Here is a 13,593-nt window from a genome sequence, read left to right as displayed (position 1 = left end):
TCAGTTTGTAAATGCTCACTTTGTAACTTTTCATTTAAAATTGTAAGTATTAATTACTTGTTCCAGGATCCTTTCTTTTGTGTTTTTAAAAATTTGTTTCCAAGATCATCAAAATGGTCATAGCTAAGTAGTATATGTGGGGAGAGAGATGGAGAGAGGTAGTGTGGCTCATGTACAAACTCTGAGCAGTTTTATGGCTGCCTTTAGGCTGGAGAAGCTGCAGAAGAGCCCAGGTTAGACCAGGGGTGGCTTTGTATGCACTTGAAAGCCAGCTTTCCTACCTTTATGGTGAAGCCTGGTGGGCGTTGCAGGTAGATGATCAAGGTCCGATGAAGGTCATTGGCTGCACAGAGTGCTGTGTCTGTGAGAACTGGAGACCACTGCCATGGGAAATGCTTGGTGCCAGGAATACTGCAGGGGAGCTGGGGAGCCTGTGTGTTAATGGCTTTCCAGTCCTGAGAGTGGGAAGATCAGAATCTGCATTCAGATCTGAGTTTGAATTCATCCTCTCTTGTTTACTGGTCCTCTGACTTTTGTCAAGTTATATACCCTCTTTGAACTCCTGTTTTCTTGTCTCTCAAAATAGGAAAATTACGGCCTGCTGCTAGAGTGTTTGATCAGGGTAAATGATTTGTGTCTATAAGATGCCACGTACAGTCACAATCTCAGTGAGAAATGGGCTGTCGCCTTTCTTCTGCAACTCAGTGCTTGACAAGACATGGGGAAAACCAGTCCCTAATTTGTGTGTGATGCAAGTAGGAACAAAATTAATGTCTTGCCTTTCCCTAGCAGTATATTTACTCCTTTGCTTCATTTACTTCTTTCCTCCTTTCCTTTCCCATTTCCCCTCCTCCACCAAAAGAGCCTGAGATTCTCTCAGAACACTGGATTCAAATTACTTTAAAGGTTTGCTTATCCTCATGAAATGACAGTAACATAAAAAAAATCTGTACACATCCCAGAATTCATTGTATTTGATTTATACACACGTGCGAGAGCACACACACACACACAATCAGCCTACATCCCATTTGCTGAGGGAGAAGGACCACTTTTTCTGAGTTTTCATTCACTGAGCGTGAGAGCAAAGTCTCTTATACAGACTTTCACCTGGCTTCATGCATGGTTTTTTAATTGGATTTCTGCTTTGTGGCCATAGAAATAGTCTCCTAATAGAAGAGAGGAACTGGAGACATAGATATTCTGCTGAGATATTGGTGTCATCATATTTGAGTTGGAAAGGACTTAAGACAGCATAGAGTCGTAACTTTTTATGGGTGAGATTCCATGATAGTGTAACTTAGACAAGAACCTTGGTCTTCTGCCATCGTGTCCACGTGGGTGAAGAGGCAACTGTGTGGGGGGTGGCAGGGATCCTTCCTGCTTGAGTTCCAGGGTCTTGCTAGTTTTCATTGCTCAGTTGCCTTTAGTTTATGTCCACGTGGCCTCTCATGGGAAGGTCACTCTGTCCTGATAGACTGAGTTTCTAATCAGCAAAAAGCTCTGGACCCACTGATATTTCCCAGCGTTTTTCTGCTGACCTGCTGACACTTTATATAAATGAGACCTAAGAAACTACTGGATATAAAATCCTTAATGTTATCGTTTGCCTCGAGATCCATAGGAATGGGGTGCTGTCTCAGGCTAAGGCTAGATCTGAACAAAGATAGGGTGATAGGCTTTGCTGCTGGACCCTCCACAGTCGAATGGGATTTCCACCTTAGTTTTTAGAATCAGAGAGACGAGTTCAAATCTTGCCTTTACCAGTTATCAGCTTTGTGACCTTGGGGAAGAAACTGTACTTTTTTGTGTGCAATTTTCTTTGTCTGTAAATAAGTTCAGTATTTATTTTAAGGTTTTTGTTTCAGAATTGAATGAGCTAATTCCCTCATTTATACCTAAAATACTGATCACGTGGTTCTATGCTGGTGCCTTGGTAGTTGATTACTAAGGGACTCGGCAGTGAGAATGGGGGTGGGAGACCCCTGGATCATAGAGCTTATATTCCAGGATATGCTTGTAAAACACTGGATGTGCAGTGGACTTTTAGTAAATATCCATTCCTTTCCTAATCTGCATTGATTGTGTATATATCTTTATACTAATATGTGAACAATTTTTTATTGCAATTTAAATTTCTTTGTAGTATTTAAAATAAGTAGCTATAACAAAAATACGTGAAATAAAATGATTTGATTTTTTATTTTCTTTTCAATAAGCAAACCAAAATAAAATAGAAAAGAAAAAAGTTTTGAAGGAGTAGAAATAATTTTATTTCTGTGGAATCAATTCCCTATGATAGGTTTTTTGGTTGTGTTGTTAAACTGCATATAAAATTGATAGGTTGTGACATATTGGAAATGAGGAAACAGTGGAGACATACTACCTCCAATGCAGTCATTTTGTTACCAAGTCCAAACTCGTTCTCCTTGCTGCATGACAGGCCAATAAATCGGGAAATGAGGTGTTGGAGCAAAGAATAGTGACTTTATTTGAAAAGCTGGCATACCCAGAAGATGGCATATTGATATCCTGGTGAACCCTATTCCCCAATCAGAATTCAGTCTCCTTTTATACTAAAAAGGGGTGGGGGTGTGGTTGGTTGTTGCAAACTTCTTGCTGTATGAATTGTTTGTCCTTGGAATCCTTTGTTCTTGCAGCTGTCAATGGGTCAAATCATGGTGCCTCTGTAAAATCTCCAAAAAAAAAAACAAAGGTTATTCTCTATTTTGCAACTTGCCATCTCTACATAAGTGCAGAAGAGCTAACATCCTTAAAGATCAGAGCCCGGAGAATAGGCTCTCCTGGATATTTCAAGCTAAAGGCAACTTTCTTTTACAAAAGGTGAAGAGCTAGCAAGTTTGAGCCTAGAAAACAGGGCACAGGTTTAAAGCCAAAGGAATACATCTAACATGGAGTCAAATTTGTTCTTTTCTATTACAATTTTTTTTCCACCTCATAAATAGTTTTAGTAAGAATCATGAACAATTTTTTTTATTTTTGCTTCATAATAACGGATAAGTGCGCCAACTACATTTTTGTGAGCAGGGATGCTGTGTGTGCATTGGGGTCACAGCAAACTCTTGTTGGGGGTGGCCGACCCTGCAACATGTCTGATGCCCCGTGAGTGTTGGTGAGGGTCCCCCTAAACAGGGGCTTTCTTCAGGAACCAGCATATGGGCATTGACCTCTGGAGACCACATTTTCAGCTGCAGAAAATTTTTTCAGATACTGTGATTGAAAAATCACTCCAGCTGGGATAATTAGGGACTAAAGGAAGAGGAAAAGGACATGGAGTAGAGTCGAAGGGAAGGACAGAAGATCAGGGAGCCTGGGGTCTTGGCAGCGGGGCCTTGGAAGAGAGAGGAGCAGAGGCGGGGAGGGGCCCGGCCCCAGAAACAGCTCCTGCACCTGTCCCCATGCCCAAGCCACACAGCTTTTAATTGGCCCAGAACACTCTCCTGTCTGGATGTCACCCTGGGCAGAACTTTGAGAATCGAAGGTAAGGGGTGGGCAGCACTCACCTAGGGGGTCACTGAGGACTTTGTTCAAGTCCACAGTGCCTTTTCTGTTCATGTGTCTTCACTTGTCCTTTATCTTAGGATCTGAGAAGCAGGAGCAAGGAACTCAGGGAGAGATCCAGGAAGACATCTGACTGTGTTAAGAGACAACAGTCACAGTGACACGGGGAGCGAAGACACCTGCAGCAAAGTAAAATAACTTCACAACTATTGCATCAGAGCTGCAGGTGTGAGAGAGCATAAGCCTGTCTCAGAGTGCAGGGCACAAGCGGAAAGGAATGGTAAAATTTCCACTGACAATTGAAATTTTGTTAAATAGCCTGCTACTGTTAATTGTATCACTTGAATATATGAAGGTGTATTTCTGTGAGCATTTATAGGTTCACACAACCCCACCAGCCCCTCTTGCCCCCATCGGGGATGGTCCTTCTCAAGCACAGTGCCCCTCCTGCTTGGGTGGGCCACACTGTGTGTCTTCGCATGGGGCCGGGCTGCTACAGGGCACTGAGTCCCCGAGGCATGGCCTGCGATACACGACAGGAACATCTCTGCTCTTGACTGAGGACCTCCTTTTCCCTCTGCAGTGTAACAATGCCGGTGACTCAGTTAGAAGCATGCTTCAAAGCTGTCCATGTCCTTGCCATCCAGAAGCGGAGCCCAGAAGCTTCCAAATTTCTCCAGAATGCGGTTTACATTCACCTTCAACAGGTGAGTGTATATCCTTTTACAAGTGGAGGAATTACTGCAGTTTTCCTGGAAATTACTCACCACTAGTCCATCTGATTTTTCTGTGCTAGGATTCAGTATGGCATGCTAAAAATTCTGGAGTCAGATCTTGAAACCCTGATGAAGAAGATTATTTATTTTATTTCTTTATATGATAGTATTTTACTTTCAAAATTCAGTTTTTGGTTCTTTGAGGAATTTTTTCGGGGGTTGGAGAAACAACTTTACTCTTACCATCTTTGTGAACTGTTGCTATATGCCTCTCACCTGTCTTCTTTCACTAGTGAGTCAGTTCCATTTGTGACCCTGTCCGGGATGTTCATGTTATAAAACATAAAGTCTGTAAAAGTACAGTCCCTTTTACTCCGAAGACATTCCACAAATACTACTTAAATCTCAGTGTGGTTTTAAGAAGACAGAATCATTAGAACATGTACTTGCAGGTTGCTAGTGCAAAATCCCCAAATCAATAGTCTAGCTCAAAATCTAAAATCTTTCTAATCTACCTTGGATTTGTATGGATAAGTGAAGCAGTTTGCTAAGAACTCAAGACCAGGGTTATAATACAGGCTGTTGTAGCTCAGCAGGTCCTCCCAAGCTGACACTCTGCCAGGGGGCGGGGCCGAGGGGAGAGGGCGGGTCCTGCCATCCCTGAGCTGACAGTTTCATGGCAAAGACCTTCACCAGGTGAAGAACTTGGAGTTTCTTCTAAGAAGAGTGGGTTTGAAAATAGTCCTAAAAGCGCAGGAGTGACACAGTACCATTTGTCTCAAGTAGGTGTGAGTGGCTGTGGGGCCACTTGGGAGACTCGTGAGTCCAGGTGGGCAGTGTTGGTGGTTTCCACTTGAGCGGTGGGATGGTCAGTGGGTAAAAGCGAACAGATTGAAGGCATATTTAAGTGGTAAAAAGGAAAGGATGAATGATGTCTGTGAAGGTAGGATGGAGTAAGGCCCAGGTTCCTGGGTGGATTAATGAGGAAATGATGGTCCTGCTGTGCTCTGAGGAGCGAAAGCTGCAGAGGGAGTTCTGGGGGAAAACTGATGAGTTCAGCTGTGGATAAAGTGAAAGGCTGTTAGATGTGTGGTCTGGGACTCAGGTGAGAGCCAGTAGTGAGTAGAGGGAGGGGAGAGAGACTTTCAAATCATATTGTCTTGTGAAGATACAAATAAGTATGAGTAATGACACACTTAATACATCTATATTCCGTGTTTAAAACCCAGTAACATTTTGCTATATTGAGTGCAGAGGTTCTTAAATTTTTTTAATAGAAATAAAATAAATAGAAACAAAATAGTGGAGTTAATGAACATCTTAGAGTTAATGTGTGTCCTTGTATGTATTTTGATGCCTCATCTGTTTATAACCACAATCTACAAAAAGTTAGCTTGCTTAGCATAAGAGTTAAACAGAGGGAAGTGACACACACTGTTGGAGGTTGAAGCTGATCTTCTTGGGCAAATTATGTAGCCTCTCTGCACCTTGGTTGCATCTTCTGTGACTGCCCCCAGGCCCCTCATCACAGCTGATTTCCTAGACTAAATGTTGGGAGGGAGGCTGCTGAAGGGAGTAAGAAGTGGCAACTGCTAGGGATACTGAAGAGAGAGACAAAAACAGATTAAACCCGATAAACTGAGTACAAATACCTTCAAAAAAGAAAGAATCCTGCAGTGTTTTGAGCCACTTAGTGTAAGGGAAACAAAATCACTTGGACCCAAATCTCTTCAGCATGTGATTATTGTGGGTGGGAAGGTGTCATCAGAAAAGTGTTGAGAATAGGACTTTTGGTTTCCTTGACGTTACCAGTAAGGATGGGGAGCAGAAGCGAAAACCCCCCGCTTCACAGTGGAAGCTGCTGTTTTGTGCGAAACTGAACAAAGTTTGGAAACCAGTCATCAGCAGTGCTGGCAAATGAAGAGACTTCTGGATTGGGTGGGTCACTTGCTGTAACTTCCAGGTGACCTGCTGGCTGGGGGCTGTGAGGCGGGAAGTAGGTTTGCAGGGTGACCCGGGCATAATCCCTGGCTCTCAGGCTGCTGGTCTGACTAGCAGACCTGGGCACCCGCAGTCCTAATGGGGCAGCTTGGGATGTGGCCTGGGACACCTGCCATGCTGAGGGCGAAAAGAGGGCTCCCCTGAGGGTGTGTCCCTTCGGAGAGTGGAAACATCCTCCTGCAGGGTAGGAAGGGCCTCTGAGCAGTGGGCCAGATGCACAGGCAAGACCAGCCTGAGCACAGAGGTTTTGGTAAGCCGGAAGTCATAACAGTGGCCAGAGCAGCCTTGTTCCTGAGAGACCGGAGGGAAAAGATGCTGAAAAGGCAGGCTAGGTTCAGACCCTGTGGTGGGTTATGAGTGACAGTAAAGGACTGGTCAGGCAGGCACGAGAGAACTCTGTGGGTGTCCCAGCTGGAGCGTCATGCCGGAGGGAGGAGCAGAGTTATAGACTTTGCCACTTATTAGCTGTGTGACTTTGAGCAAGATCACCCCACCTCTCTCTATATGTATCTTAATCTGTAAAGTAACACAGTGACAAGCTCGTGTCATCAGAAGACTTAGTTTAGCTCTGATCCTCTGTGTCCAGTCCTGTCGGTGCTGCCATGCAAGGTTCTGCAGCAGCTGCTCTTACTCTGAGATGAGAGGGCATAGAGGGACACTGTAGCACCCGAGGTCAGGAAGGGGTTGCTTTAAAAGCAGACATGTAGCTGCCTGCAGCTGCAGACCTGCAGGCGGTTTGGTTGACGGTCCTGGAGAGGACTTTGGAGGCCTTAGCATCGCCTGAAGACTAGTTTTCCCTTGGGGACCGGAATTGCCTTTGCAGATTAATGTTGAAGATTTGGGCTTCTGGCAAAGCTGTTTTCAGAGATGGGTATATACATAACATATCGTATAAAATAAAATGCTTTTATTTAATTTGTGGGACTTTGCAGCTGTTGGGAAATGCTCTGTTGGCCTGGTCTCCACAGAGGACACTAGGGGTCAGCAGAGCGTGCGGGAGGGCAGGAGGCCCGCTAAGCTGCTGCGGGGGGTTCTCCCCAGCATGGTGCTCTGTTGAGTTGACTCGTCTGTGAGTTTGGTTGCCAAGTGAGCAGACAGCAAGGTAATGAGTTCTGGTGGGATTGTATAATGACAGGAAGAAAGAGGAACCCGTAGTTTTCAGGACTAGAACACTCTTTTTGTTCCTGATCCAGTGTGTTCCATTACAGAATTGATGAGTTGTGTCTATTCTGGGACTTGATTGAAATAAACGTTCAGCCTAAAAGTTGAGTTATGTTTTATTTGGTAGGAGGACTCGAGCCGGGATGACAGCCTCTCAGATCACTCTGAGGGACTGCTCCCAAGAGGTAGGGGAGGAGCTAGGATATATAGGAGCTTAACAACAAAGACCAGGTGGTTGGAACAATAAAAGATTGCTTGTTATCTAAAGAAAGCCAGGTATCTCAAGTTCAAGAATTTAGTGCTTTTCTATGTATGGGAGGAAGCAAACATATGGATCATTGAATTCATTCCTTTGGCAAGCACCTAGCTATCTAGGGCCAGTATCCTGTCCTTTCTTATTTTGAGTCTGCTCAGAAGGCACACTGTGAGTGGCTGAGAGGCTGGCCTGCAGGCATGTCCTCGCTGGGGGTTGGCAGCAGCCGCTGATGACTTGGTTTCAGCATTGTTTGTTTACTAACATGGTTACAGTATTTTCATTCACTTGTAGTATTTTCATTCACATTGCTCCCCCTTGGTCCTAAATTCGACCAATATTTTGAGAGACATTTCAAGACCAATTTTGTCCCACGGTGCTAGGATGGCTCATTCCTAGTTCAGGTGAAGAATCTTCTGAGCTGTCTTTCAAGGTGTTAGGTTTTTTATCAGGCCCTGTTGATACTAAAAGTTCTCTGGATCGCCTGTCTTACTAGTCTATTATGATCCAGGAAATGTTTACCCTTCGTTGCTCATTCCCATATCAAGAATCACACTATTACAATTATTTTATGCAGGGTTATAAATTTTATCTATTTCTTCAAGATGTTTAGCCATCGTCAATTTTGTAGGCCTAGTTACACATTGGGAAATGTAACAGACAGCAACTTTATAAAATAGACAGGATATAAATAATACAGCTAGTAACATTAATAAAGTCACGAGTAAGTATTTAATAGTCGAGAAGTTATATTTTTGGGTTAAAATTTTGCTTGTGTTTCTGATTGAGTTTGAGTGATCTTATGAGAAATTTCATATTTATGGTCAGAGTCAGAGCAGGTATTAATTGGCCAGGTGAGGTCTCCCACCCTGTAAGATAAACAGTGTCCTAAACAGAACTATAATTTCTTTTTAGAATAACGTTTCTGAGGGTTATCAAGTTAGAGCCTTGGAGTAGGGAAACACACCAAGGTAACACAGAAGTACTAGACATAGGTAATTTACCATAAACTTAACAACTGGAGTAGTTCATAATCAAAGGTAGGATAAATTATCAAAGTAACTGATATACAGGCCTGGTCCGGTGTCTTGGGTCAGCTGTCTACCTCAGATATCATCTTCTTCTCATCCTGGCCTGGTAGCTTTTTTTCCATTTGGGCATTGTTTTAAGGTGAGCAGTGCTCTGTAGGCCAGTGCACTGTAGGGGCTGTTTCTGATAGGAAATGAATCCGAAAGTCCGTTTCCTTCAGCTTTGGTGTGTATGGTCTAGTTAAGAGTACTTGATAAAGGGTCCTTCCATTCAGGTTGGAGACAGTTCTTTAAGTCATGCCTGTTCCAGTATGTATGTATGGATTATCCACTGGCTGCAGGTCATGAGACATTGGAAATTTACTGAAGGAAAGATTACTGAGCTTCAGTAACAAACCTAGAGTATCCTTTTCATAATTCAATTAAACTTTACAGCAATGTGACATAACAGCAAGGAATGATCAGGGAAGTGTCTTAGTTAATATAGACCTCAATTAACAAAACTAGAATTTAATATCCACTAAAATATAATATTTTTTCTCTCTAAAGTTACCCTAATTTTTCTCAAATATAGCCAAATCAAGATAAATTTGTTTACAAGTTAAGTCTGATTATTTGATCATATAGGCTTTTTTAAATTGGCTGTGTTGGAACTTTTAATAAGGAGTCTCAGGGTAGAACGTTAATAAGGTTTGCTAAGGCCAGGAAAGCCACGTCAAGTGCTTGTCATGGATTTCTGCCTTACAGATTTAAGTAAATTCTTTTCTATTTAAAATCCTTAAAATACATTGAGATTCCTATATCTGTTAGGAGATGATCTTCCCCATTTGTCTGATAGAGCCACTGGGGACCTAAGAGTTTTTAGTCTCTTGAGGGATCAGATAGAGAGAAAAGATAACTGTTCCAAGTTTGCTCACATAGGTATAATTTATCAAATTGCTGTGAATCATAACTAGCTTAATAGGAAAAGTTTCTTTATGTCTAGGAAACAGGTTAAAAGCCAGTAGTATTTCAAACAAAATAAAAAATTATAACCATATTCATCAGTTTACTCAGTCCCACGTAATTAATTCTTTTAATCAGAGTTTTCATTAGAACTTTAAAATTTCTTACCCAGTTTATTTCAGTGCTATAGTTTGAAATTTATTAAAAATCAGTAAATCTCCTTGAATAGAAAGCATTTTGCAAAATCATCAGAAGAAAACAATTAACTGTCTATAAATGACAAAATATTTAAAAGAATGGTCAAACACCATTACACTATAATTGATAAAGAAACCTGGTCATTATAACCAGAATTATGACTGGTAACATTTCAGATATACCAGAATTTTAGGGAGTTCATATAATTTCTAGAATATCTATATTAATAATATTTTCTCAGACAATATAACCTTAGAAGATTTATTATTCATTTGGCAATACCATGTTATTTAACATGCCAAATGAAACTTACTAGTTTAAAATGTCTCTTTGGGATGTTTCAGGGGCCCTCAGTAGCATCCCAAAGTTAACTGGAGGTTAAAAGAACTTTAATTAGAAATTGATATTTGGGGAGCTTGTTAAAAGATTTCAGAACACTTGGTCAGATAAACACATAGATCACTGTAAAGTAGTACTTATTCATTAACAAGAAACTACGTCAAAGGTAAAGGCAGAACAGATCATTTAAGTGGTATAAGATGTTTTACAATTTGTTACTGAAGGTGTATTAACATTTTAAGAAAACTTTGTCCTCTTAACAGAGAGAAAACCAAATCTAGTCTTGTTCCAGCTTATTTCTAAGATTCATTTTCTTTGCCCAAGTTGATTCTAAACTTAGCCATTTCCGACCACGTACAAAACTCTTTCCTCAGGGTCCCTCTTCCACAAGCCTTCCACAGCTTTCTATACTCATATTAGTGTGTCCCTTATTTTCTCTTCCATTCAGAAGTAACCAGCTTCAGGAGAAAGTCACTATTTTTCATTAACAAAATATAATTCCATTCTTATATCTTCCTTTACACCTTTATCTTACTTTCCTAAGATACTGAGATCATTCCCTTAATAATAGAGACTATTTCAGGGTGGGGCCAACCATTTATTGATATTTATAAACACCTTTAGTTTCTCTGTAAGAGGAAGTTAAATGTTAAGTAATTCATATTTCAGTCTTATTTTATCTGAAAATGGCATAGCTATTTAATAAAATCCTATCATTTAACTTAATTTAGCACAACTCTAGAATTTAAAGATACCAAACATTTAGAGATTATCTTAAGCATACATTTTAAAAATATATTTTAAAAATTTACCCAAAGCTTTAATTTCATTTGAATTTAAATTACTTAAAATTTTACCACACAACATTACTATATTTTTTTCTTGACAAATCTGCAACACATATAACAGGATCTTATTTGACTTTCATTAAACCTAGGTACAGTAAAGGTATTATACTTAATATTGATGACTTTAAAGATGTCTCTATTAATTAGAACATATTTAAACTAAACAATATCAAATATCTTAATAATGAATATTTTCCAGTTCACGTGATGCTGAAGGTCAATTTGGTCAGTTTTTATTTTAAAAATACTTAATTTGTAAGCTCTTATTTTTTACATCAATTTAGCAGAGCTCTTTGACTTTGATTTTTTTTTTTTTTTTAGCTGTAGAAATATCTCACATCTATAATGTGTACACAGGCTTATAAACAGGCAAAAGCTAGAGATCTCATAGCTTCACTTTAAATCTTACTTATAAGTTAGGTATAATAATAGTTGGAGTAAGCTGAATTTGCTTGCTCAAATCACTAAGGCTTACTATTTATGAAACAGACATTTAAGATTTCTTGACAAAGTCTGAGGGACCCGTCAGAGTTCTGAGTTCTAAAATGCCAAAAATTTCTTTGCCTTTAAGTTTTATCTAGTTGAGCTAATTAGGCTCAGTCCTAGGTCACTCTTTGCTGTATTTACATTTCTGATCTGCAAGACAAAGACAGACCCTTCCAGTTCCCCAGAGAACTGCTCTGTCACCCAGGCCCAAACTATCTCCTTAATTTGCTTTTTTGTATCAGTGAGAAGAGCTGTAAACAAAGAATTCCATGTTTCAAAACTTTAAGGTTTACTTTATCTTGTCTTCGAAAGCTTGCATAAGGCATTTAGTAAGGTCCCTTTTCCTTGAGTTATAAGTAAAGCCCAGGTTAAACCTCTTATTGTATTTTTTTATTAGCCACTGAATATTAGTTTTTAGTTTTACGTTATATTGAACGGCTCATATAACTCTATTGGTTTCCTTTACTTTGTTCAATTAATATTTTCTGAGGGACAGATATGTGCCCAGCCTTATAATACCAAGAAGGGGAAGCGTTTTTCCATTGAAACATATATATCCCACAACATAATTAAGCAAAAGTTTTATATAAAGCTCATTTAAATATACCAAATTTACAAACTTTTATCTCAATTTTATTAAATCTTATACCTTTAATTTTTATATTTATTAGGTTTAACCAATAATTTTTATTTCTAGAAGGAGTGCCAGAAGCCTTTTGGGGGGGCATTATATCTAATTTTATAGAAAAGTCTCTGGGATCCCCAAGTTTGAGCCAAAGAGCTTAGGCCCTTCTCAATTTTTAATCTGATTAATTGTTCTGTTGTCCCAATCATTGATCAAGTATTTCAGTCTATATATATATGTAGAATTGTCTATATAAATTCAGTCTATATATATATAAATTGATGGCCATATGATGGATCCTAAATTTGGAAAAACTTTTAAATTGGTGAAAGTTGAAAGAGCTCTCATTATAAACAACTGTTTTATTGGTACCTATTAAAATCAAGTTTAAAGGTAGAAAATATATCTAATGGTTAACCTAAGAACTTAGTTAAAAAAAAAATGGTTTGAAAAGCTACATATATATATATATGTATAGTGATTTTAAACCAATAAGATGAAGAGGCTTTTCCACATGAGAGTGGGGGTGTGGCCTAAATAAAATTCAAAAGTTTACTCTCCAAAAGCTAAAGGCCTTTGTGGTCCAGGCTGATGCAACAAAGGTTAAGATAGCAAAATGTCCGAAAATTGGTACAATCAAAGGATTGTTGAGAATCCAAATTTATTTGCGTGGCCACCATATGTACACGATACTTGTACCTTTTGTATGGCAGAGTCCAAGGTTTCCTTTAAAAAAAAAAAGGAAACATATATAAACATGCATACACAAACATAAAATTCCCAGAGAAAGATAAAACGTTTACATTTCAAGGACACAGGAAGAGAAATACAAGTTCCCCCTAAAGGGGATTTTGTTTTTATAAGTTCAGAATTCCAAAAAATGTTTTTATCAGGCCTGGTTAGTTACTTTTAGAGTGAGATTTTTTTTTTTAATTCCCAATTAAAGTAAATTTTGTACATATATAAACCTGGCTGGGGTATTAGTTGGAGGCTGGCAATCTGTCATTTCTTTTTCTTTTCTTTTCTTTTTTTTTTTTTTTGTGGTTTTGTTTGTTTGTTTGTTTGTTTTTGGAAGTTCTATTCCACATTGTAAGGTCGGGTTCTCAGAATAAAATTGCTAGTAAGATTTCCCGCAGGGAAAACACTACAGCATGAAGTCTTTGCCTCTACCACTCCTGCAAGTTTCTCTGTCACCCAAGAAAGCAGTTACCAGCCAGAAGGAAGGTCCCACTTTTGGAGTTGAAAGTTTCCTCATAAGAGTTTTACTTTTATCCCGAAAAATTCAATGGAGGTAACCAAATTGAGGAAAACATTAGATCAGCCTCTTACCTAACCACTCAGTCCTGAACCCAGTGTCTTTCAACTTGGACCCACTCAGGACGTCTCCACTTGGTGAGTATTTTCCTGGTATATTTCCACCAGCCCCACCTCGGACATCTCCTCAAGGTGGGTATTTCCCATTAACTTTCAA

At 39.6% G+C, this 13,593-nt stretch overlaps 1 pseudogene; it reads left to right on the top strand.

Annotated features, from left to right (window-relative positions):
• Positions 1-13,593, top strand: part of LOC135322185 (trafficking protein particle complex subunit 9-like) — a 62,994-nt pseudogene that overhangs the window by 28,021 nt on the left and 21,380 nt on the right.

This window comes from Camelus dromedarius, chromosome 9 (genome assembly GCF_036321535.1).
Source record: "Camelus dromedarius isolate mCamDro1 chromosome 9, mCamDro1.pat, whole genome shotgun sequence".
Classification (NCBI taxonomy): domain Eukaryota; kingdom Metazoa; phylum Chordata; class Mammalia; order Artiodactyla; family Camelidae; genus Camelus; species Camelus dromedarius.
The sequence above is the reverse complement of the archived record's forward strand: the minus strand, read 5'-3'. Positions and strand labels throughout refer to the sequence as shown.